Raw genomic sequence first — 24,577 nt, forward strand, 5'->3', positions numbered from 1 at the left:
GCAGTAGCATTCTGCGCTAAATTAGGGTATTAGGGCTTGTGGACATTTTTTTTCTTCACCCAACCTGTCTTCTAAAGAATATTTAGTATGTGTGTGTGTATATATGTATATGTACATACATATATATATATATACACACACACACACACACACACACACACACACACACACACACACACACACACACACACACACACTGTGTATATATATATATATATATATATATATATATATATATATATATATATATATATATATATATATATATATATATATATATATATAGTGGCTTGCAAAAGTATTCGGCCCCCTTGAAGTTTGGAATGATGTATGATTTTCGATCCACTTCTCACATGTACACCACTTTGTATTGGTCTTTCATGTGGAATTCCAATAAAATTGATGCATGTTTGTGGCAGTAATGTGACAAAATGTGGAAAACTTCAAGAGGGCCGAATACTTTTGCAACCCACTGTATATATGGACTAATTTTTTCCTAAACACTGCATCACTGTTAGCCCCAGAGTATTTCAGTTAATGTCATTTAGATTAGGAATTATATCAGGTATACTGTACACCTATCTTGGATTTTCACACTTTTTAAAGAGAATCTGTATTGTTAAAATCGCACAAAAGTAAACATACCAGTGCGTTAGGGGACATCTCCTATTACCCTCTGACACAATTTCGCCGCTCCTCTCCGCATTAAAAGTGGTTAAAAACAGTTTTAAAAAGTTTGTTAATAAACAAACAAAATGGCCACCAAAACAGGAAGTAGGTTGATGTACAGTATGTCCACACATAGAAAATACATCCATACACAAGCAGGCTGTATACACCCTTCCTTTTGAATCTCAAGAGATCATTTGTGTGTTTCTTTCCCCCTTCTGCTCTCATGCACTGAAGTTTCAGGCTGCTCTTTTCTTCCTGCAAACAGCTTTGCCCTTGTCTGTAATTCTTCAGTATGTGAAAACCCAGCCAGCTCAGAGGACGATTTATCCAGCTTGTAAAAGATAAGAGAGAAGAGAGAAGCTGCCCTAAATAAATAATACACAGGCAGTGTGCATAGAGGGGCCTGGAAGGGGGAGTTCATAGCAGAACCACAACACTGAAGAACTTGGCAGCCTTCCAGACACAGGCCAACAAGTCTGACAGGGGAAAGATAAATTGATTTATTACAGAGACTGTGATAGTAGAAAGTGCTGCAGTAAGCCAGAACAGATTAGAATAGCTTTTGGAACTTGTAGGATGATAAAAAACAGGATGCAATTTTTGTTACGGAGTCTCTTTAATGTTATTTGTAAGTATACACACAAATCAGTGTGAGTTTTGACAATAAAAATCTTTCTTTCTTCGTGTGGTCCAGCAGTTGTAGCTTGTTATGGTTCAATTCATCAGATAAAATCTTCAAAGCATAAACAAATCATAAATGTTTGTGCGGGCCAGAGTCTGGCCTTGTAGTTTGGTGCTCTTGTTCACATTACAGTTTGAAAGTATAAGACAGTAGCATGGGGATGTACGGTGGCTTTCATGAGCCTTGTAGTTTGCATTCTTTTTAGTCCTTGGTTTGATCCCGTGTGGAGATTGTACGGATTGCTTTAATTTCATCCCACATCCTGATCCACATCCTGGTAGGTTAACTGTAAACAGTAGAGGAGACATGTCATGCTACAAATCACCAGCAGCACTGAGTAAGAATCTGGCAGTGATATGGCTGCCAATCAAAGATTTTCTACCTATGAGTCTATAGAGCCATCAGCAAACTGACTGCTGTGAGTTTTTTGCCAATCTCTGATCTAGATTCCACATTTTACAATGGAGTTAGTGGCACAGAGTGATATGGTTAATTGCAAAGCCCTGTTGCGTGCTATGATCACCAAATTCTGCATATTATAAAGGTGTACATTATAAGTATAAAAGGTAAAATATACACAACTGGACAACTATGTGAACCTCAGTTACTTTAGTAAACATTATGTCTCTCCACATTATTAGTAAATGTACAAGTTGAGAAACAATTCTCTGGTTTTAAAGTTCCTAAACTATGGTAGATTTACAAAAAATATATGTAATGCTATTATAAATGAAATGAAGATAGGAAAAAAATATTTATGTGCTGCTGAAATCTGTATTACCATAAATGATCATTAGGTGTCAGTAGTACATCTCAAATATGTGAAACAATCATTACTGGTCACAGCCTTTATATGAAACACGCATATCAAGAGGTTGTTTCCTTTCCTTTGTACTAAGCTTGTTCAGCTTAAGAACAATTTGATTGGCTAGAAGTACCCGAAATGTCACAAATGTCTTGGCCTATACTGGCCCAGACATTTTGTCTTGTATGACTCTCGCCCCCCACTTGATAAGGCATTTGTATATTAGATAAAAAATCATAATGTTCTAAATGTGACATTCACCCACGAGCATGTATCCATTTGCTCTGGATTTGCAGTCTAATGAGAGCGATTTGGTAACAAACCCTCCTGTTACATTATTTAACGCCATTCTATTTAACCTACATCTCAGCAAGATGCGAGATGCTGTGCTGTTGCTTATAGTGCATTACTGTATCTTATGGCTGACACTCTGCAAGGACTAGCATTTTAAGGCTGCTCAACATGCTTTTGAATTGCAGAATGAGATGGACATTTAGGGGCATTTAGGCTGAGATGAAAAATTAGGTGAAGTTGGGCTGGTTAGCTGCAGATAATTTTAAGAAAAAACTATTGATAACATATAGCTCTTGTAGCACCATCAAGCTGCTGTTGTAACATTGTAACAGCTTTTTTAAAAAAACATTCTACAGTATTATGTAGTTGTCTTAACATTTAATTTGTAATACTTTTTGATACCACCCAAGTCTCTTAGTATTCTATTTAGATTGTTTTGTATCTAGTTGCAGGGTCTGTTCACATGCAGTACCCATCTTTTTATGACGGGTGCAAAAGAGCAAAGTGAGTTAAAAAAATTTTTGTAAAGTAATTTGTAATTCAGTAGATTTAAATATAATTTAGATTCACTGATTCTAGCCCCTTATGCTGGGAATGCATGGGTTGATTCTGAGCTGATAAGATGGTTAGATAGATAATTTCCAACATGTCCCATCACTGTTCGTTTTTCCTCTCGATTTGTCATTGAAGTGAATTGAAAAGAGATAAGAAAAACAATCGGAAGATAAGAGAATTGAGCGTGCGAAACGATCGGGCGCAGAATCGAGCTCCAGAATCGGCCCGTGTATTCCCAGCATTAAGGACCAGAGCTTTTTTTTTGCTTGGTGATCACAGGGTCAGTTGACTGGTGCACGGAGTTCAGCAGTCATCAGACAGCTGAGTGTAGTGGTGATAAAAGCAGACAGAGCTGGGATATTGAAATCTACGCCTGGAATATGAGCAGATAAGCGTATTAAAACAAGGCATTGATTTCAATAAGCGTAACCAGAATTAGGTGCTGGTCTTACGCATGAAGAGTAGAACCTAATGCATTGCAAGTAACGTACTGCGTTCTGCTCTACTCATCGTGTAATAAGACTTTATGTGCATTATTCTGGTTAAAGTGACGCCGAAGCAAAAAAAACCCTTATATGATGGATTGTATTTGTAGTACGGATAATTAATAGAACATGAGTACCAAAGATAAGAGTCTCTCTTTTATTTTCAGGTATATAGCTTTTTCCATAGCATTGCATCATTAGCATTTCATTTGCAATTTACAAACCACCCTGCATTTTAAACTATGAAACAGATACGAGCTAATGGGGCCGATTCATAAAAGGCTGTGTGAAAAGAAAAATATGCTTGGGAAATTACCGCATTCGGTATCTTAGACTTTTGTGTGCCAATTCAAAAAAATGTTCACAGGTGCGGTAAAAGTTCGGTAAATTACCGTAGCCCATTGACAAAAACCTTTATGGTAACTGCAGAGCAGTGTGGAGTGTCTCTGTGTTGTTACAAGCTGCTCCGTGCAGTGAGGGCATTGCAAGGCATCCCAACATCCCTTTAGATGTACATGTTTTGTTATACTGCCTCTGCTCGCTCTAAATCTGCTCTGAATCTGTTTATTAGTCTTTCTTAACATTCTATTTAACCAGTTCACCCCCAAGGGTTTTTACCCTAACGGACCAGAGCAATTTTCACCTTTCAGCGCTCCTCCCTTTCATTCACCAATAACTTTTTCACTACGTATCACAGCAAATTGATCAATACCGCTAAATAGGCTTTTTGGAGGCGATATTTATTTTCAGTAATACCTTTTCTTTTTATGCATTTTAAAGGGAAAAACAAGGAAAAAATGAAAAAGTACACGATTTCTCCATTTTCATCCCCTATAGTTTTAAAATAAACACTGCTAATGTGCATAAAACACACACATTTTATCTGCCTATTTGTCCTGGTTATCACAATATATAAATTATGTCCCTAGTGCAAAGTATGGTGACAATATATTATTTGGAAATAAAGGTGTATTTTTCCTATGTTGTGTTTTTTGTTTTCTCATTGCATACTACCAATGAATTCAAGCCCTTATTTGCAAATATAACAGTAGTTCACCCTCATAGCATACATATTTTAAAAGCTAAGTCCCTAAGGTAACTATTTATGCATTCGGTTTTCAATTCTGTCACTTTTGGTGTTTTTACAAGTGTTTTAGTTTGGTACAGAGTATATGGAAATAACAGTTTTATTGCTTCTCATTCAGTTTGCCAAAAACCAAAAATCAAATGACATATGCATAATCTCTCAAACACCCCAAATTCTCTTCTCTTGCTTGTCACGGTTAAAATGATACCCTATACACATCATCAGATAATGTTTTGGCCACATAATACACTGTTAATCATAAGCAGCGCCAATGTATTTTCCAAGGCCATTTTTTGCACCAGAAACAATACAGTCATTCTTTCATAGCAAAACCCCTGGTGTCTCAGAACATTGGATATATGTCATAAATTATACCATTCTGAAAACTAGAGAACCAGACCTACTCAAATATACATATTTTGTAACATTTGCACTTTTGCGGTTTTGCTGAAATTGCACCGTAACTTAGAAAATTGTATTTTTTTTACAGTTGATGAGCAGCGCCAATGTATTTTTTAAGGCCCTTTTTTACCAAATGCAACAATGTAATTCTTTCTTCTCAAAGCCCCAGGAGTGTAAGACCATTCAATAAGGGCTCTTTCACATTAGGGCAGATTTTCTGCGTTTTAACGCAAAGGGTAAAGTTTGCGTTACCCAAGGTGAAATGAAAGTCCATAGACTTTCATTTTAGCTTTCACATATAACGCAGCCTTTTTGTGCGTTGCGTTACACTGCACCCAGGCGCAGTTTTTCGGCCGACGCTAGCTTTATGCGTTACAATGTTAGTCAATGTAAAACGCACACTATGCGCGTTTTTAATCCGTTAACGCAGGCAATCAGTCCCAGAATGCAACAGAGGAACAATGTAAAAAGTTGAAAACTAAAAGAAAAACAAATTACCTGCGTTTTTCTATGTGCTGTAACGCATTGAAAACGGATTAAAAACGCACACTCTCTGCAGTGCAACGCATATCAAAACGCATTAAAACGCATACAACAAAACGTATGCTTTGAGCGTTCTCCAACGCAAGCTCTGATGTGAAAGAGCCCTAAAAGACACAAATGTTACCATTCTGAAAACTAGAGACTCAGACCTACTCAGTTGCAAATAGAACAATTTAAGTGAGGCCTAAATCACTATCCATAACATGAATGACAGATACATTGGAACTCACCATTGCAGGTCTAGCAGGATGGAGAAAGGCCAGAGGTCATACGCCAAGGAAAGCCAGTGGTCAGAAGATGGGGGGTGGTCTGCAGAGTAAAGTCCTGTGGCGAACACTCTCGCCTTGCAGCAGCAAGTCCAAATGGGAAAAAACGATTTGCAGGTCGTAGGAGTCTTGGGTTTCCTCTAAGCTTCTGGGTTTCCTCCCACACCCCCCAAAAAGGTGGTAATGTTAACTAGTGGTAATTGTGAGTTCCTTTGAGGGACAGTAAGTGGCAAATAAAAGTCGAGAGGAAAAAGTCCAGTGAAAATTTAGGGTAATGAAGAAGAAAAAAAAAAAAAAAAAAAAAAAAGTCTAATAACTGCTGAGGGTATGGTATGCCTCAAAGCAGCCGACAACGCAGAGTCCCGGCTGTGAGGGGCACTTTGGGCAGTGGTATCTGCTGTCTTTCCGCCTCTTGTGCTTGGTGCACACCCGGCATCGCTTCTGTGGCTTCACCTTAATTGGGTTCGGTGGGATCAGGGCAGGAAAATGTTTTCCCCTTAGGCGAACTGCTCCATCCAGTTGCATTGGATTGAATTCCTCCATAAGGTTTACGCTTTCATTGATCAGCGATCTCAAAGCTTGTCGCATAAACGGGAGGTAGCTGTCACCGTGGCATTTCTTTTTATAAAGCACAAATGCGTTGTGCATGGCCATCTGCAGGAGGTAAAAAAAACCTTTTTTGTACCAGGCCCTCTTTTTTTTTTTTTTTTTTTTTAAAGTAGTAGGAGAGCATTTGGTCCGCAAGATCCACCGCACCCATATTTTTTGTGTAGTCGACCAATGCCATTGGCTTCTCGATCCGCTCTCTGGAGGTTGTGACAGGAACCACTTCTTCATTGTGAATTGAAGTCAGGACCATGACGTCTCTCTTGTCCCTGAATTTTATAGCCAGGAGCTCACCACTTCTGAGACTGTGTGTTTCCCCTTTGGATAATTTTTTATTAACCACCTGTGGTGGGAGGCCTTTGCGGTTTGGCCTCACTGTCCCACAGGCACCAGTCTCTGCAGAGTATAAACATTTGAAAAGGGGAATGCTGGTGTAGAAGTTGTCCACATACACATGATAGCCTTGGTGGAGGAGTGGGTTGGCTAGTTCCACCACAATTTTCCCACTGGTTGGCATGTATGGTGGGCACCCAGCTGGTTGCAAATGGCTATCTTTGCCCTCATACAGAAAAAAAGAATAGGTGTAGCCAGTGCTGCTCTCACATAGTTTATAAAATGTTATCCCATACTTGGCAGCCTTACTTGGAATATATTGTTTTATCCCTAATCTGCCATGGAAGGGTAGGAGGGATTCATCCACTGCAACCTCTCTCTCTGGGGTGTACACCTCGCTAAATTTTGTACTGAGGTGGGTGAGTATGGGCCTCAGCTTAAAAAGCTTGTCATGGGCAGGATCACCTTTGGGGACATTGTCCGAATTTGTCGGCAAAGTGCAGGCACTTCATAAGAGCCTCATAGCGCTGCCTGCTCATGGAAGCTGGAAACAGGGGTGTTGTGTGCATAAAGTCCTTAGACCAGTACAGTCTTATTTCTGGCTGTTGGAGTATGCCCATGTGTAGTGTTAGGGCCAGAAACATCTTTAGCTCAGGTATGGTGGTGGGCTCCCATTTCTCAGCCAAATAGCAGGTGGGCTTCTGGGCAATATACTGCTGCGCAAACAAATTGGTTTGCTCCACAATGTGCTGCAGCAAATCATCACTCACAAAGAGCTGGAAGAAGTCAGCAGGCCCGAAGTTGTCAGTGGGCACTAATATTTCGCTTGCCCCTGTAAAAGGCGGGATGTTGGGTGCTACAAGGTTAGCGGGTGACCAGGTGCCCCGAATTATGTCCTCAGGTACCGGTGGGCGTACCTGCCTTTGCCTGGCTCCCCTTCGGCCTCTGCTGCTAGCTGCAGCAGTGCTACCCACTGAGCCCCCTGCGGTGGCATCTGAAGGGCCCTGGACAGTGGTTCCCCTCTGGCCTGTGCTGCTAGCTGCAGCTGTGCTACCCACCGAGCCCCCTGCGGTGGATTCTGAAGGGCCCTGAACAGTGGACTCATCATCCCTCCTGAAGTGGCGAGACGGCTGCCCAACGCTCTCTGAACTGTCAGAATCTGACTCAGAGCTGCTGCTCGTTGGGTGCCATTCGCTCCCTGAATCGTCCCCACTGCTGCTGCTCTGCTGAAGGAAGACGGCTGCCTCCTCAACAGAATACAGTCTCCTCGCCATAGTAAGCAAAGGGGATAGATAGATAGATAGATAGATTGGATGGGACAGACAGACAGACAGATTGATCGATCGATCAACCAAGCGATTGATCAATAACAGAAAGATTTTTTTTTTTTTTTTTTTTTATGAAGGTGAAAAGAAAGAATATAGATAGAAAGAAAGTATAGATAGAAATATCAGAGTAAGGGTAAAAGAGGGGTGAAAAAGTACAGAAAAGTACTAAGAAGTACTAAAAAGTACTAAAATAAAACAGAAAACCAGTAAATGGCAAAGGAGGGGGAGGATAAGGGGTTAATAAAAAAGTATGGGGATAAAATTTTATTTAAAAATATAAAAATCCTACCACAATCACAGTCTTTCTCCCTCACAGCTCCTGTCACCTCTTAATGCTGATTGACAGCAGTCTGAGGTGACAGATGAGCTGGAAGGGAGAAAGCAACTTTGTTTACTGACACTACAAGGCAGATCATTGTTACTGGCTTGTAACAATGATCTGCCTTGTTACTGGCACTTGATTGGCCCAGGGACCATGTGATTCCCTGGTCCAATCACCAAGCCGCGGGACCCGACGTGCGCGCGCGCGGCGGGAGCGCGCCCGCTCGAACACAGCAGCAGAGTTACAATGTAACTTATTAAAACGTCCTGTTGCCATTAATAGCGGCGAACATGACGTTTTAATGCGTTTACATTGTCCCTAAATGGTTAATTGCCACAGCTTAGAAGAACTTCAAGAAACTTTACATATGCCATGCTTAGGTGATTTTCTCCGCTAGCTTCTAAGCATCTTCAAACAGGAACCCAAGAGGTTAAACAGCCAAAGGTATTTAGGGGAAGCCTGTTTTGTTCCTATCGCTCTGCTGCTGCCTGGGGGGTTTAAAAGCTTGTCCCGCCTGAGAAGGCTGCTGGTCCTATCAGATTCCATCATTCAGACTTGCAGGAGAACAGGGATTGTTTCTATTGGCTCCCTGCTTCTGTCAGTCACAGCTCTCACTGCTTCTGCTTGTGAGTCACGGCTCTCAGCACAGTCTCCTCGCACTGACTCCACATTCTTTTCACCACTTCAATCCAGACAGTATTATTTCGTGGCTTTACCGCATGTTGTAGGCTTTATGAATTAACATTTACTGACATTTGTTGAGGTATTTACCGCACAAGTCGGTAATTTACCTCACTGCTGGATAATGTCAGTTTTTCATGCGGTAACAGACATTATAAATTGACGTTTTCCTAAGTGCTCGGTAAAGTCAGCTGTTTCCTGCATTACCGAATGTGATAAAGCTTAATGAATAGACCCCAATGACCCTGTGAACTTCCCTGCAGTAAAAATCTTATCTGAAGCTGCCTGTCACTGTTTCTTTGAAGTATAAGTGCCTCAGAAAACAGCACTGTAACTAACTAAACTGGTCCAAGTACTCAGAGCTCTTTTGCATAGCAAGTGAAGTTTCTTAACTCTTCGTGTACTGGAAATTATATGAGACTGGTTTCTGTGCTACTAATGTTTTATTTCTTAGCTGTACTAAGAAGACAAACTTTTGTTTTGCTTAACATTTTAGTAAGAGGTCTTTTCGATTCTTTGTAGCCCCTTTACACACTCCTATGAGTTCTGATTCACCATGAGCTTGCGGTGTACTGTCTCTAACTTTAGCTGTACTACACATACAATTCATTATCTCTTAAAGGAAACCTGTAATGGCCCTCCCAAAAAAGAGTTTCACCTGGGGATTCTTTTAGCCCCCTGCAGTCTTCCTGTGCTCGTGCCATCTCTGAACGATCCTCCGGTCCCACGCCGCGACTAAGTTTCATTACCGCCAACTTGCGAATCGACGGCCACTGCGCCTGTGCAGCCGTGGCAGTGCACATCCTTTTTCACACTCCCGTTGCTGGGAACGTCCTGCTCAGTACGTGCGTCCAGAAAACCTTGTACTGCACCTAGGCAGGATGCTTCAGATGAGGGAAGAGCGGAATGAGGACTCGCGCCAACTTGCGATAATGAAACAGCCTCGGCGGGGACTGGAGGATCGTTTAGAGACAGTGCAAGCACAGGGAGCCTGCAAGGGGCTGGCAGAAGCACCAGGTAAGTGAAACTTTTTTTTGGGGGGGGGGCATTACAGGTTTCCTTTAAGTTTATTTTCACTTCAGATTCCCTTTAACTCAATTCAGTGAATACATCCCAATGGCCCTTATTCAATTAACATTTTCTCGTAAGTTTTCTCCTAGGAGAGAATTTTTCAGCTTATGTTTAAAAAAAATCCAGCACAGATGCTGCCGTCCGCCATCAGCCCCAGGCCATGTCCCCCGCGTGGCCTGGCGCTGATGGCGGACGGCAGCATCTGAGCTGAGCTCCCAGCTCAACCCAGAAATACCACCGTTACACCTCCCTGCAAGGCGGAATCCTCCTCAACCAGCCGCCAGGACAACACGCAGGGATCTCCGCTCTCCACCTGAGTAGTGGATCGAGCGGATTGATCCCCCGGCGGCACCACACGCTGACCTCCTGGGATTGCGGTAGGCCTGCACAGATCCCCCTACCACCGCGGCCAAGCCCACAAATGAGGCACCCACCCACCAGCCTCAGCACCAAAACGGCCACCCTAGCACAGCTGAGGGCCCCACAAGCCGAAGGACTCTCAGACTACTGCGCCAGACCCTCACTTCCGGTCGGCCCTGCTCATAAATCGAGGCCCAGGTTTTTGAAGCATGACTAGGCCCTAACTTCCTTTATCTTCTGCAAGGCTATTTATACTATACAGAGGCACACTCCAACAACTGACTCTGCATCAGCCTGTCAATATAAAGCTGCACACTAACAGCTCCTCTCATCCACAACATTAAAACCAGGAGGCAAACTGAGAACTCGGCTGGCAGAATACCATCAGCCAATTCTCTGCCCCACACCTGCATTTATTTCAACAACTGGGCTCTCATATAACTGATCTTTTTTCTAGCTATGGCGTAAACACAATTTTTCAGAGCTTGTGTATAATCTATCAGCATTCGATCTGACCAATTTTGAACGCTCACCTCTTATCACCTGTCCTCAACTTCTCATTCTCAGCATGGCTAATAAAACTGGGAACTCTAAGCCCTCAACGACCACGCAATCTGACTTCTTCAAGCCTAGAGATGCGAAATCCAATAAAGCACAAGCGTCCCCGCAAAAAGAAACTCGTGAGATTGATAATGATGCTTCTTCTAACAGAAATGTTACGCTTAAAGATATATCTGATCTTCTGGCAGATCTAAAAGTTTCTATTGGAAATGAAATTAGAGCGGCAACCTCCACCTTGTCTGCACAAATAGATGACCTAGGGGAGCAAACGCACTCCTTAGAAGTCCGTATGGACGATACAGCTGACGCTGTCAACGCCATTCAAGACAAGATGACCACTTATGAAGAACACCAAGTGGCACAGGATCTAAAAATAGAAGATATGGATAATAGAAATCGAAGGGATAATCTTCGGTTAAAAGGTGTTCCTGAGTCCATCACGGATTTCACAGCGTATATCACAGCTATGTTCAAAGCCTTGCTCCCTGATTGTCCTGACGAACTCTTTAGGTTTGACCGCATCCATTGTGCTCTAAAACCCTTTAAACAAGGGGATAAACCTAGAAACATTATTTTGAAATTGCACTATCCTGAGATCAAGTTTCCCTTATTGCAAGCAGCTCGTGATCTGGGTCAGGCTGGAGTGGGTGAATATAAAATTCAAATTTTCCACGATATCTCTCCAATCACGCTAGAGAAACTGCGATCTCTCAAGCCAGTTACATCTATCCTACAGTGCAAATCTATTCAATATAAATGGGGGTTCCCATTCGCTTTACATCTGAAGTTGGGACAACAAAATTTTCAAGTCACGACTCTACAAGAAGGTCTCCAGTTACTGAAAAAACACAAGTTACTTGAGTCTCAGGAAGATTCCTCTATGGAGACTCTCAACTCTAAAAAGAGACTTAAACGGAAATGGCAAACAAACTCTCCCCATTCCACTCCGAAAAGGCTAACTTGTCAGCCCCGCCCAAGATTCCTACCACCCAGCGATCCCTGTCCACGGATCTACCTTCTTGAATTACTCCCTGGTGGATCACCTCTCTTCAAGTTTAAGCTTGCATACACGGGCTCTGTATGCTCTGCTCTTACCCCTTCTTGAGCACCTGTTTACCTTTTGACCGCACTGTGCTCACCGGCCTACATACTGTTTGGCTTGCCAGCTATTGGTCGTTAGCTGTCATAGCCCCCAACCCATCTGTGGCACTTGACCACAGGATTTATATGGTTACTGGAGACTACAAGTTATATGTCTCTCACTCTTTTTTTGTTCATATGTTTTCATTCACGTTTTATTTAGCAATATTAATGTTTTATGGTTCAATGCAACAGCTCCCCACTTAGCGGGCAAACAAAAGCATTAATGTTTAACATACAATATTTCACATGTTCCCCACATTTTTCACCTGAAGTATTCTTCTGCTATCATCATCTACCAATTTAAATGTTATAGGAAGTTTATTAGCATGTATTCATCCTCAATTAATTATGCTTTGAATAACATTAGTCAGCTTTATGAATATATCGATAACCGATTATGGCTTCACCACATTTGACGAGTGCACAAAATACACCCCAAACTGCTTCACAGATCCCGTCCTCTCAATTATCTAGTGATTACAGCCCCTTAATCGCAGTTACACATAACGTCAAAGGTTTAAATGCTCCCCAAAATAGGCGTTTAGCCTGCCAATATTAAAAAAAAAATGCGGGCGCAGACCTAATTTTTCTGCAAGAGACTCATTACACCCGAAATAAAGAACCAAAATATTGGCATAAGATGTACCCACAGGCTTATTATGCTCCGCTTCTCAAAAAAAATGTGGTGTAGCTATAATTATACATAGGAGGCTCAATTTGAATTTGAATATAGTGGTTCGGGATCCAGAAGGGTGATACCTTATTTTAATTGGTGAATCCAACGGTTTTCAGCTGACTTTAGTTTCAGTATATACTCCATCTGAGGGATTACCTCCTTTCCTTGCTAAATTGACTTCCAAACTTCTTCCCCTTAGAGAGGGCAAGCTCATAGTAGCAGGTGATTTTAATGCTACCCTGGATGGTGCCTATGGTCATACTAGAGCTCCCCCTAAGTGTTTACTCACCTTTCTGTCTGACACGGGCACCTGGGATGTCTGGAGAGCTTTGCACCCTGGAGAGAGGGGCCACACCTTTTATTCACATCCGCACGATACATACTCTCGTATAGATTTTATCTTGATGGATGCTGCCCTTCTCGCTGAAGTAGTCTCAGCTGTTCACTCGGAAATCTCCTGGTCTGATCATGCATCGGTCCAGATCAAATTTACTTCTCCAACTCCTAGGCCCAAAACCTCTTGGCGTATTAACGAGTCCCTATTGATAGACCCGGAACTTAAACTTCAACTGACAACAGAAATCTCCTTCTTTTTTGAGACTAACAAAATAGGAGATACTTCACTGGGAATCAGATGGGCGGCCCACAAGGCAAGTATAAGTGGAGAACTAATCAAAATGTCCTCTACTAGGCGTAAGCAAGCAATGGCTAGAATAAACGAGCTGAAGATCGAAATCAGGAGACTCGAACTCGAACACGCTATGGGTACTTCCTCAGATCTTAAAGAGACACTGAAGCGAAAAAAAAATGATGATATTATGATTTGTATGTGTAGTACAGCTAAGAAATAAAACATTAAGATCAGATACATCAGTGTAATTGTTTCCAGTACAGGAAGAGTTGAGAAACTCCAGTTGTTATCTCTATGCAAACAAGCCATTAAGCTATCCGACTAAGTTAGTCATGGAGAGGGCTGTTATCTGACTTTTATTATCTCAACTGTTCCTGGACTATTTACTTTTCCTCTGCTAGAGGAGAGGTCATTAGTTCACAGACTGCTCTGAAAGACTCATTTTGAATGCTGAGTGTTGTGTAATCTGCACATATTATAGAATGATGCAATGTTAGAAAAAACACTATATACCTGAAAATAAAAGTATGAGAATATTTTCTTTGCTGCTAATCTTCTAGTAATTATTCATAGTACACAACCAATTCACTATATCATATTTTTTTTCTCGCTTCAGTGTCTTTTTAAGACTCAGCTCACTGTTTTACGCCAGGAGCTCAAGGCACTTTTGTTTCAGAAGGCTGACAGGGCTCTCCGTATGACTTCACAGAAGTTTTACGAGAAAGGAGAGAAGCCTGATACAATGCTAGCAAGAAAGCTTAGCCAGCGTTTGACTCTTAATAGACTACACCCCATTAGAGATAACACTAGACAATTAATACATAATCCTACCTTAATCATCCAGGAATTTCAGAAGTATTACACTGAATTATATAAAGGTGCTACCACAGAAAAAACTGTAACTCGTGCCGCGGACATCCTGGACTATTTAAATGACTCATCCATCCCATCCCTGTCTCTCCCTAGCAACCAGAAACTTAACTCCTTGATGTCACTTAAAGAGGTCCTACTAGCCATTAAACAGCTCAAAGCATCTAAGTCACCTGGTCCGGACGGGTATACAGCTTCCTACTACAAAGTGTTTAAACCTACATTAGCTCCAGAATTAACCTCCCTTTTTAACAGCATCCTCCAAGGTAAAGAATTGTTCCCTCCTGAAATGGTTCAAGCCACCATAGTTGTTATTCCTAAACCCGGCAGAGACCCGGCAGAAGTTACCAACTATAGGCCCATCTCCCTGATTAACGTCGATATAAAGATTTTAGCGAAAATCCTAGCTGAACCCTCAGTTTCCCTCGCTTATCCACCCGGACCAGACTGGCTTTGTTGCAGGGAGAGAAACCACAGACAATATCCGGAGGATAGTAGGACTGATGGCTAAAAAGAAACAATTTCGATTGCCTTCTCTGCTCCTGTCTTTGGATGCAGAGAAGGCATTCGATAGAGTAGATTGGAGATACCTTCGGTTGGTCCTTCAGAAATTCGGTATCAAGTGCGAATTTTTGAATGGAATCCGAGCCCTCTACACTAACGCCATGGCATCTGTTTGCAACATGGGCATTACCTCCCAACCCTTTTCAATTATGAATGGCACTAGACAGGGGTGTCCTCTCTCTCCGTTGCTCTTCGCACTCTGTATTGAACCCTTGGCAATAAGGGTTAGACGCTCTCCAGACATCTCAGGGGTCACTGTGGGAAGATCAGAATTTAAAATTGCTCTCTTTGCAGATGATACCATTTTCTCACTGACTTACCCTACAGTCTCACTTCCAAACCTTTTTCTAGAAATTGAAAGATTTTGCACTTCTTCAGGGTTTAAAATCAATCATACTAAATCCGAGGCCATACCATTTAGTATTACAAATTAGCAACAGTTATCCTTTTCTCGCACTTTTGGATTCAGATTTAAACCGGCAGGAATCAGGTATCTGGGAGTTTTCGTATCCCAGAATCTGGACGATCTATATAAATTAAATTATACCCCTATGTTTAAAAAGCTCCGTAGCCTCCTGGAAGGATGGCAACCCTATTGTATCTCATTATTGGGACGTATATACTCAGTGAAAATGACTTTACTTCCTAAAATCCTGTATCTGTTTAGAGCCCTACCTATCAGAATTGCTAGAAGAGATGTGGAAGTCTTGCAGTCCAGAATAACTAACTTTATCTGGGGGGGTAAGAGACCCAGAGTTAAATACCTACACTTAGCGCGCCACACGCTTCAAGGAGGTTTAGGAGCTCCTAGCATTATGCATTACTATTACGCTGCCAAATTAGCCCAATTACTACAGAGGTCCTCTCCTAGAGGATCAGTCAGATGGGTCGACTTAGAACAGGAAATTATCTCCCCCTTCCCAATTAGATACCTCTTTTGGACCCCTAAGCCCTGCTTGGGCCCTGATACCCTTCCACTCCCCATACATGAATCCCTTAAGTTAAAGAAGACCCTTGTTAAAATGTTAAATCTGACAGGCCGACACTCTAGTTTAGAATCACTATTTTGCAATGCGTACTTCCCTCCCAGGATCTGCGGATTGGTTTGGGGTAACTGGAAATCCAAAGGAATAACATCTATGGGAGATCTGACGAGGGATGGCCTCCCCCTGTCCTGGACACAACTGCAGGAGAAATTTAATTTACCAGACTCAAAAGCCTTCAGATACCTCCAGGTTGGCCACTTTCTGCAATCACGGCGGCGATCAGAATGCCTGCTTTTAGCTTCCTTTGGTTTAGAAAAATTGGCTATGACCCACCCACTCCCTGATGGCCTTATTTCCTCTCTATATCATGAACTCTGGTACTCTAAGCATGATTCATTCTCTACTGCCATGTTGAAATGGAAAGACAGACTGAATGCTACTTGTGATGCAGGACAGTGGGAGGCTATCTTTCTGGGCATGTCTACCTCATCTAGGAATACAATTACTAAGGAACGCAACTATAAGATCCTCTACGATTGGTATAGGACACCTGCACAATTGTTTAAGTGGGGGTTGCTCTTATCTGACTTCTGTTTCCGGGGTTGCGCAACCACAGCTGATCAAGTACATTGCTGGTGGTCATGCACTTTGGTAGCAGGTTTCTGGGATATGTGTTATTCATTTGCATCCGTAGTTTTAGATAAGCAAATCCAACCAAACCCATAGTCGGCTCTGTTCCATAGGCCCCATCCTCAACTCTCCAAACCCCAGAACAAACTTCTCAGACAAATTTGCAATGCTGCGAAGGCTCTACTTGCTAAGACTTAGAAATCCATTCCCCCTTCCAGAAGCGAACTTATAAATAGAATACAAAGTATATATGTGTTAGAAAAAAATCACCAAAACAATTCGAGAGACTACTCCCCAATTTGACTTGATATGGGACCCCTGGACTGTATGGCTGGCTTCAAACACTTCCCAGTAACACAATCTTCCCCTTTGAACCGGTTCACTTTAAAGTTATTATATTGGTATATGATATTCTGTCTTATCACTGCTGTTGTTACCCTCTGGACAATGTCCTTCAGGAATGATTGTTGCTGTTGTAAACCCGTAATTGTTATATGTAACTTTTTTTTTTTTTTGAATAATAAAAAGATAATTGGAAAAAAAAATCCAGCACTGCATTTTAAAAAGTACCACAGAGTAGGTGAAAAGTACTGTCACAATTATTCTGAGTATATTATTGTGCTTGCTGATGGCTTAAAGTGGACCTGAACTCACACCTCCTCTGTGCTCTAAAAGATACACCATAGCATAATAACCTTTAAACAAAAAAAAACATTTGTTTGTTACAGCTGATACAAATTCTAAAATAAATCTGCACTGTTTCTACTTCCTGATTCATGAAAGCAGACATATTGTTTACAGCCTGTGCTTTCAGATGGGCTTAACTGCTTATCTGCCATAGGCAGTCATGGGACACGGGGATAGATCAAATTACAATTTGAGATTAGACACAAATGAAGGGGGAATTAGACAGGCTAAACTCTCTAAATACATACAGGGTGCATTTCTCTATGTTTTCCTTTTTGTCCTGTGCAAGAGTTTGGGTCCATTTTAAAAGGCATTTTATTGTCAGTGTGTAACCACCTAGGAGAAAACTCAAGAGAAAAAAATGCATATGGGGCAGGGCAGGACACAATTTCTTTCATAGCTAAGTGTAGATTTTCAATGGCAGGAACTGGACAAGCAGTATGTGGACATATGTAATTTCATGTCATTTATTTTGCTTTCTTTATTGAAAATGGAAATCCACTTGCAACACGTTCTGCTATGTTGCAATGCAATGTGAAGTGCACAATCTCTTTATCTTTGTGTACGCTCCTTGTTTAGCAGATGTAAAAATGAAAACCTGATTATGATCCCATAAATTTGTCAGTACCTTCTTGACAGTCTTTCCCAACTACAAACTGCAACCTGCTCAAAGAAGCTTAAACCTTGGCTTTGATTCTGTATCACTTGTGTACAAAGTGTCCCCAGACAATCCATCATCATGGTTTCCATACCCTCCTCTTCCTACTATTGATCTGGAGAGCTTCCTCTTCATCCTGCTCCCATTCTACTATGGTACTGAACTCTAAAGTGTCAATAGGGATATATTGCATCCTTCGAGTAGCATCCAGATCCAAGCTCTTCTTTTTCGTTAACAGAAACCAAAGTTTTCTTCTGGCCCATGACCAGGTTCCGTGTGGATCTGGAAAGATCAATTGTAAATGACGCAAGGCCAGAACATTGGCCCTAGGGAGCAAATAGTTAAATCCCTTTTTAAGGTGTGACATACAGGCCAGGGGTACCAAAACACCTATATGCTGACCACCTACAGATCATAATTTTCTGATCCAGTATTGTGCTTTGGACTTTACATTTTTTTTGGTTGTAGGTTTGTTGGTTTTCTGTTACCCATGTTACCGCTTTCACCCTCTTTTGTCTTCCTTCCTCTTTCTCTCCTCCATATTTTTGTCTGACACTCATGATTGTGTAGTAGTTACTGGGGGTGTAGACCCTTCCTTCTTATGTAGCTTAAAAGTTTTTTGTTTCGTTATCTCTCTCTTTTTTTTTTTTTTTTTTCCTTTATGGGGAGGATCAAAGTCTGTGTCTGCCATCCAATAGCCTCTAAATGTAGGGTTTTTTTATGTTCAGTAACAAAGGGGAGGGGACCCCACCTACATATTAGGTCTTTATTGAAGTCTTCCTTATTTCTACTTTTTTTTTTTTTTTTTACTTACTGGCTTTGGTTTTGTTCTGTACATTTTTGTGTCAATCTTCGAGGACTCCATAGCACAGCGTTCCTCCAAAAGTGAGTCCTTAAATTGTATTTTTATATCTTGCTGATCATCTGAGACACTTGTATTCTTTAGTTGCCAATGTGAACCCAGCCTAAAATCATACCTGTCAAATTTTTACAGCAACGTAAGGAAAAAATATTTGAATCTAATTAACCATCTCTTAAACTCTGTTGGGCCATTTCTGCAAATTCAGGCAGTTCCTGCTTTCTGTGATAAAAGTTTAGCCACTCCCTCCTTAATGTTTCTATTGGGTGTAAAGCTAATCATGTTACCCCATCCTCACTGCTCCAGTTATCAGCAGGTTTTCCTCACAGCAGATCCTGCTTTCCATTTTGCATTATGCTGGAAAACATATGTAGTAGTGCTATTGTTAAATGGGGGGTTTTCATTTGTTTGTTTTAAAAAAACTAAGTCTTTGGAGACCAAGATAAATCATTCAAAAGATGTGGTTGTTTGTTTAAGCATTATTGACTTCCATAAATGTTCAAAAATCAATAAGGTTACAGGTATTATTTACATCAAATGAGTTACAAAAAATATAAAAAACGAAATAATTAAATTGCTGTGTAATTTGTTTGTATATAAAGGCCATTGTCTGTAGTGATCTTCTTTCTGTGCATGTGTATGTGTGTGTGGGCGTGTGTGTGTGTGTGTGTGGGCGTGTGTATGCGTGAAGAGAGAATGAATGAATGAAAACCGTTTCCCGCCTGAGCATTTTATATATGAAATGGGGTCCTACAATGTACCACTATTCTATCTTCTGATTAAATAATGCTATAGGTTTAACTATTCAGCTATCTTAAAGCACATGGTCAAGACTGGTCTTATGCTGGATACACACCATGCGTTTCCGCGTTCGATGCGTCCGTCGATACGCATCGATTCGATTATTTCCGACATGTCCGATTCAAGCTTCGATGGATCGTTAGGTCGATTTGCCATACTTTACATGGCAATCAACCTAAAAATCATCGAAATGCGTTCGGAAATGCTCGGAAATAATCGAATCGACGCGTATCGACGGACGCATTTGACGCGGAAACGCATGGTGTGTATCCAGCATAAGCCAGAACCAAATAGTCCTTTGTTTCATTTTGGCCAGAGTGATAACGAGAGACCGCTGCTTGACAATAGCTCTGGTTACACTGTGGAGATGACTGGCATTTACATCCCAAGCGAGGGGGTAGTCTACAGACATTATGGACAAAGTCGTATGTTGAAATGGAGTATTGACATTTCACCATTCAACTCCTGTTCCCCATACATTTTCAAATGAGAGAGTATATTTCAATCAGATTTACCAATACCGAATAATATAGATTAATTGATTGGATCCTAAATCAGTTAAACCTTATCAAAATATATATTTCAACTATTATTTGTGAATAACTTTGATTTTTACCAGCCAGATTGTGGTCATGTGTGCATTATTTTCCTCTTCCTCCTCCCTGCATTGGAAATAAGCACTGAAGTCTTGGTAATGTGATGCGGTGCTACTGGACCTCCCTGCAGACTTCACACAAGTGAGTGTGGCTTGGACTGTCAGGCCACCTTACTTATCTGGCAGTCTGAAGTCGAGTCATACAAACTATTTATTTATTTTGAGATCATTTAAGTTCTGATTTTTGTTTAACGTTTACTGTGATGTTTCAGATATGGATAAAGCTGATGTGATCTTTTAATTTCTTCCTGTATTTTAGCTTGAATGCGTTAAGATACTCGAGACAACAAATAAAAATCTATAAGCAGTAGCGTACAAATATAAATCTGGGTATGGGGAAGCCAGGTAGTAGGTGGTAAATGTAAGAGGGGTGTTCACTCTGAAAGCTTTCACCAATTAACCAGTGACAGTTTATAATCCAGGCACTGCTTGAGCGTGTGCCAGGGGGCCCATTTAGCATTAAGGAAAGGAAATGTATCCCACTTATTGTAGGAAATCTCTTCACGCATCATAGAGTTAACATTTGCAGCCCAAGTGCTGTTAAGCTGGGCAGCAAGCCATTTGCAGAGTTGAAAAATTGGCATTGGAGCCACAGTTAAGTGTATGGAAGTTAAGGTATATATTTTTGCCCCAATGGTGTAGAAGAATAGTAACACAGCTATGATAACTTTAAAGTGTACTCGAGGTGACATGATGAGATAAACATGTGTAGTACAGTGCAAAACATATTGATAACCAGGCCTGAAAGAGTTAATTTTCAGTAATGCAAGTGACAGCTTCTGTCTTGTTGGCAATGTAGTGAACCTCACTGATAAGCAAATTACAACCATAAGTTTTCCTAACAGAATACAACTTCTGAGGGCAGGGGAGCGATAGAATAAGGTCAATAGTTCATATATTTTAACTCAGGGACACTTAATAGACTGCCATTGAAAATGTTTAAACTTAAAAAAAAAACAAAGAATATCTAAAAAAGTAGGAGGATATTAAATACAATTATTTATCCCATCGGTTTATTTTCACCACGGGTTCATTTGAAGTGAGAAGTACGTCCATTTAAAAAAAAAAATACAGTCAGAAATTTGCATTCTTGGCATACTTAACACCAGCGGTGGGCAAACTGTGGGTTGTACCCAGCCCCTTCACATTTCTCATCCGGCCCGCTGATTGAAGCCCATATTGAGTAGTGAATCTTGCCACCTGTAGGTGAACTGGCAATGCGGCGTCCTACAGACACCACACCAGTTCACCGTTTGTAGCTTACCGTCGGCTGCAGCTTGCGTTATTGCACTTGCGTTATCTGTAAGGAGAGATTGAGGGGAGAGAGAGGGGGAATAAGTGTCAGATAGCCAGTTTAAGTGACTTCACCATTTGAAAGGTAACGGAAGTTGGCATATGGCATTTCATTCTTACTTCTTAGTAGAGGGAAGACTCTGAATAGCTTAGAGCCTTCCTGTTCTTCTGTCCAGTCCATCATTACAGTGCTGTTCTCCAACTATTGGGCCAAAAGCTCTTGAGTACAACTCGTGCATGCGCAGTTGGGATATTCTCATCCTCAGAAATACACAAGGATGGGAGTAACTCCAGAGGGCACTGCGCACTGACCACCTGGAAACCCTGGAAAGAAACGCACTGCTCTTTCTGTTGATAAATGTAAATTTACACTACCAATATGTAGATACAGTGCTGCCCATAATTATTCATACCCCTCGCAGATTTTTATTTAAAGTTACTTTTATTCAACCAACAAGTAATTGTGTGACGGCAAATGACATAGGTGTCTCCCAAAAAAATAATAAGACGATGTACAAGAGGCATTATAGTGGGGGGGGGGGGGGGGGGGACATTTCTTAGCTTTTATTTACCTTTGAACAAAAAGTGTCCAGTCCAAAATGATTCATACCCTTTACAAACTGTCACAGTCTGTGGGGAAATCCAAAGTTCTATACCATTCCAAATAGTCAAAGCTGTTCTAAAGCATCCTAATTACCTTGATTAATTAGGAACAGCTGTTTTAATCAACTCAATAGGTGGAAAAACAGCAGCTCTCTGGAGTTGGTTTGTGGACAGTCATGGCTAAGGCAAAGGAGCTCAGTGAGGACCTTGTGGTCCGCACTGTGGAAAATCTCAGAGGACGTGGTCGGAAGCCAAAAGGGACACCTGAGCTGGCCAGGAGGATAGTGAGAGAGGTGAAAAAGAATCCAGGGATCACCACCAAGGCCATCCTGGTGAATCTTGGCTCTGCCAGGGGTATAAATAATTATGGGCAGCACTGTACATTAAATGTAATTTAACCTAATTTTAAAAACCATTTCTCCTACAATAACTTTAACCACTTAAGCCTATCTGGACAAACATTCTCATCCAGATAGGCTGTGCGCACTCCCATGGGTTGCGTGCGCTCCAGCCGCAGGCCGTTAGCCCAATGATCAATGAATAGGATTATAGATCCCTTTCATTGATCGAAGCCCCCTGCAGAAAAAACGACAGCCTCTTATCAGAGGCTGCTGCTTTTCTGAGTCACAAAAAGTTTCCCGTCCTCCTAATGCTTCCTGAAAGCGTACAATCACGTTTCCAGGACATTTTGACTGTGGCCAAATTGTAAACTACACCCACATCCATTTTCTATTAAATAAATACATTTTTTTTACATTTAAAATTAGCTGTTCACCTCCCAAACCAAAAATTACCCAAATAAAATGTTTAATAAAAAAAAATTAGAATTAAAAAAACATAAATAGTTACCTAAGGGTCTGAACTTTTTAAATATGCATGTCAAAGGAGTATATTGATTTAATTTTTTTAATTATGGGCTTGTAAATAGTGATGTACGCAAATTGAAAAAATGCACCTTTATTTCCAAATAAAATATCGGCACCATACATTGTGATAGGGACATAATTTAAATGATGGCAAATGGGCAAATAAAATACAGGGGTTTTAATTACGGTAGCATGTATTAATTTCAAACTATAATGGCCAAAAACTGAGAACTAATGAATTTTTTCCATTTCTTTCTTAATATTCCTTTTAAAATGGATTTAGAATAAATTAATTCTTAGCAAAATGTATCGCCCAAAGAAAGCCTAATTGGTGGCGGAAAAAACAAGATATAGATCAACTCATTGTGATGAGTAGTGATAAAGTTATAGGCTAATGAATGAGAGGAGAAGTTGCTCAGATGCAAAAAATAAACTACCCTGTGAGCTTAAGTGGTTAAAATCTCTTTTCTGAAAAACTACAAGATCTTCTTGAAATAATGTACAGCAAATTTGTTGATTCTAGCATGTATGAGGGCTTTGCTATTAACCGTGAATGTCAGTGCCATTGATGTCAGTTCAATTCGAATTCAGTCATTCGATTGACCCTAAAATCTTGGCCTGTTTGATCAAATAGCGGGCGAATCGAACAGAGCTTTTCAAACAACACTACTTGCCAACAAACGCAAATGATCAAAATAAGTATACATACAGGGAGTGCAGAATTATTAGGCAAATGAGTATTTTGACCACATCATCATCTTTATGCATGTTGTCTTACTCCAAGCTGTATAGGCTCAAAAGCCTACTACCAATTAAGCATATTAGGTGATGTGCATCTCTGTAATGAGAAGGGGTGTGGTCTAATGACATCAACACCCTATATCAGGTGTGCATAATTATTAGGCAACTTCCTTTCCTTTGGCAAAATGGGTCAAAAGAAAGACTTGACAGGCTCAGAAAAGTCAAAAATAGTGAGATATCTTGCAGAGGGATGCAGCACTCTTAAAATAGCAAAGCTTCTGAAGCGTGATCATCGAACAATCAAGCGTTTCATTCAAAATAGTCAAAAGGGTCGCAAGAAGCGTGTGGAAAAACCAAGGCGCAAAATAACTGCCCATGAACTGAGAAAAGTCAAGCGTGCAGCTGCCAAGATGCCACTTGCCACCAGTTTGGCCATATTTCAGAGCTGCAACATCACTGGAGTGCCCAAAAGCACAAGGTGTGCAATACTCAGAGACATGGCCAAGGTAAGAAAGGCTGAAAGACGACCACCACTGAACAAGACACACAAGCTGAAACGTCAAGACTGGGCCAAGAAATATCTCAAGACTGATTTTTCTTAATTTTTATGGACTGATGAAATGAGAGTGAGTCTTGATAGGCCAGATGGATGGGCCCGTGGCTGGATTGGTAAAGGGCAGAGAGCTCCAGTCCGACTCAGACGCCAGCAAGGTGGAGGTGGAGTACTGGTTTGGGCTGGTATCATCAAAGATGAGCTTGTGGGGCCTTTTCGGGTTGAGGATGGTGTCAAGCTCAACTCCCAGTCCTACTGCCAGTTTCTGGAAGACACCTTCTTCAAGCAGTGGTACAGGAAGAAGTCTG

At 41.1% G+C, this 24,577-nt stretch overlaps 1 protein-coding gene across 13 annotated transcripts in view; it reads left to right on the plus strand.

Moving 5' to 3' along the window:
* The window catches only part of BCAS3 (BCAS3 microtubule associated cell migration factor), a 1,423,373-nt gene that overhangs the window by 21,401 nt on the left and 1,377,395 nt on the right, over positions 1–24,577 (plus strand). The gene's annotated exons all lie outside the window — the stretch shown is intronic.

Source organism: Hyperolius riggenbachi, chromosome 2 (assembly GCF_040937935.1).
Source record: "Hyperolius riggenbachi isolate aHypRig1 chromosome 2, aHypRig1.pri, whole genome shotgun sequence".
Lineage (NCBI taxonomy): Eukaryota > Metazoa > Chordata > Amphibia > Anura > Hyperoliidae > Hyperolius > Hyperolius riggenbachi.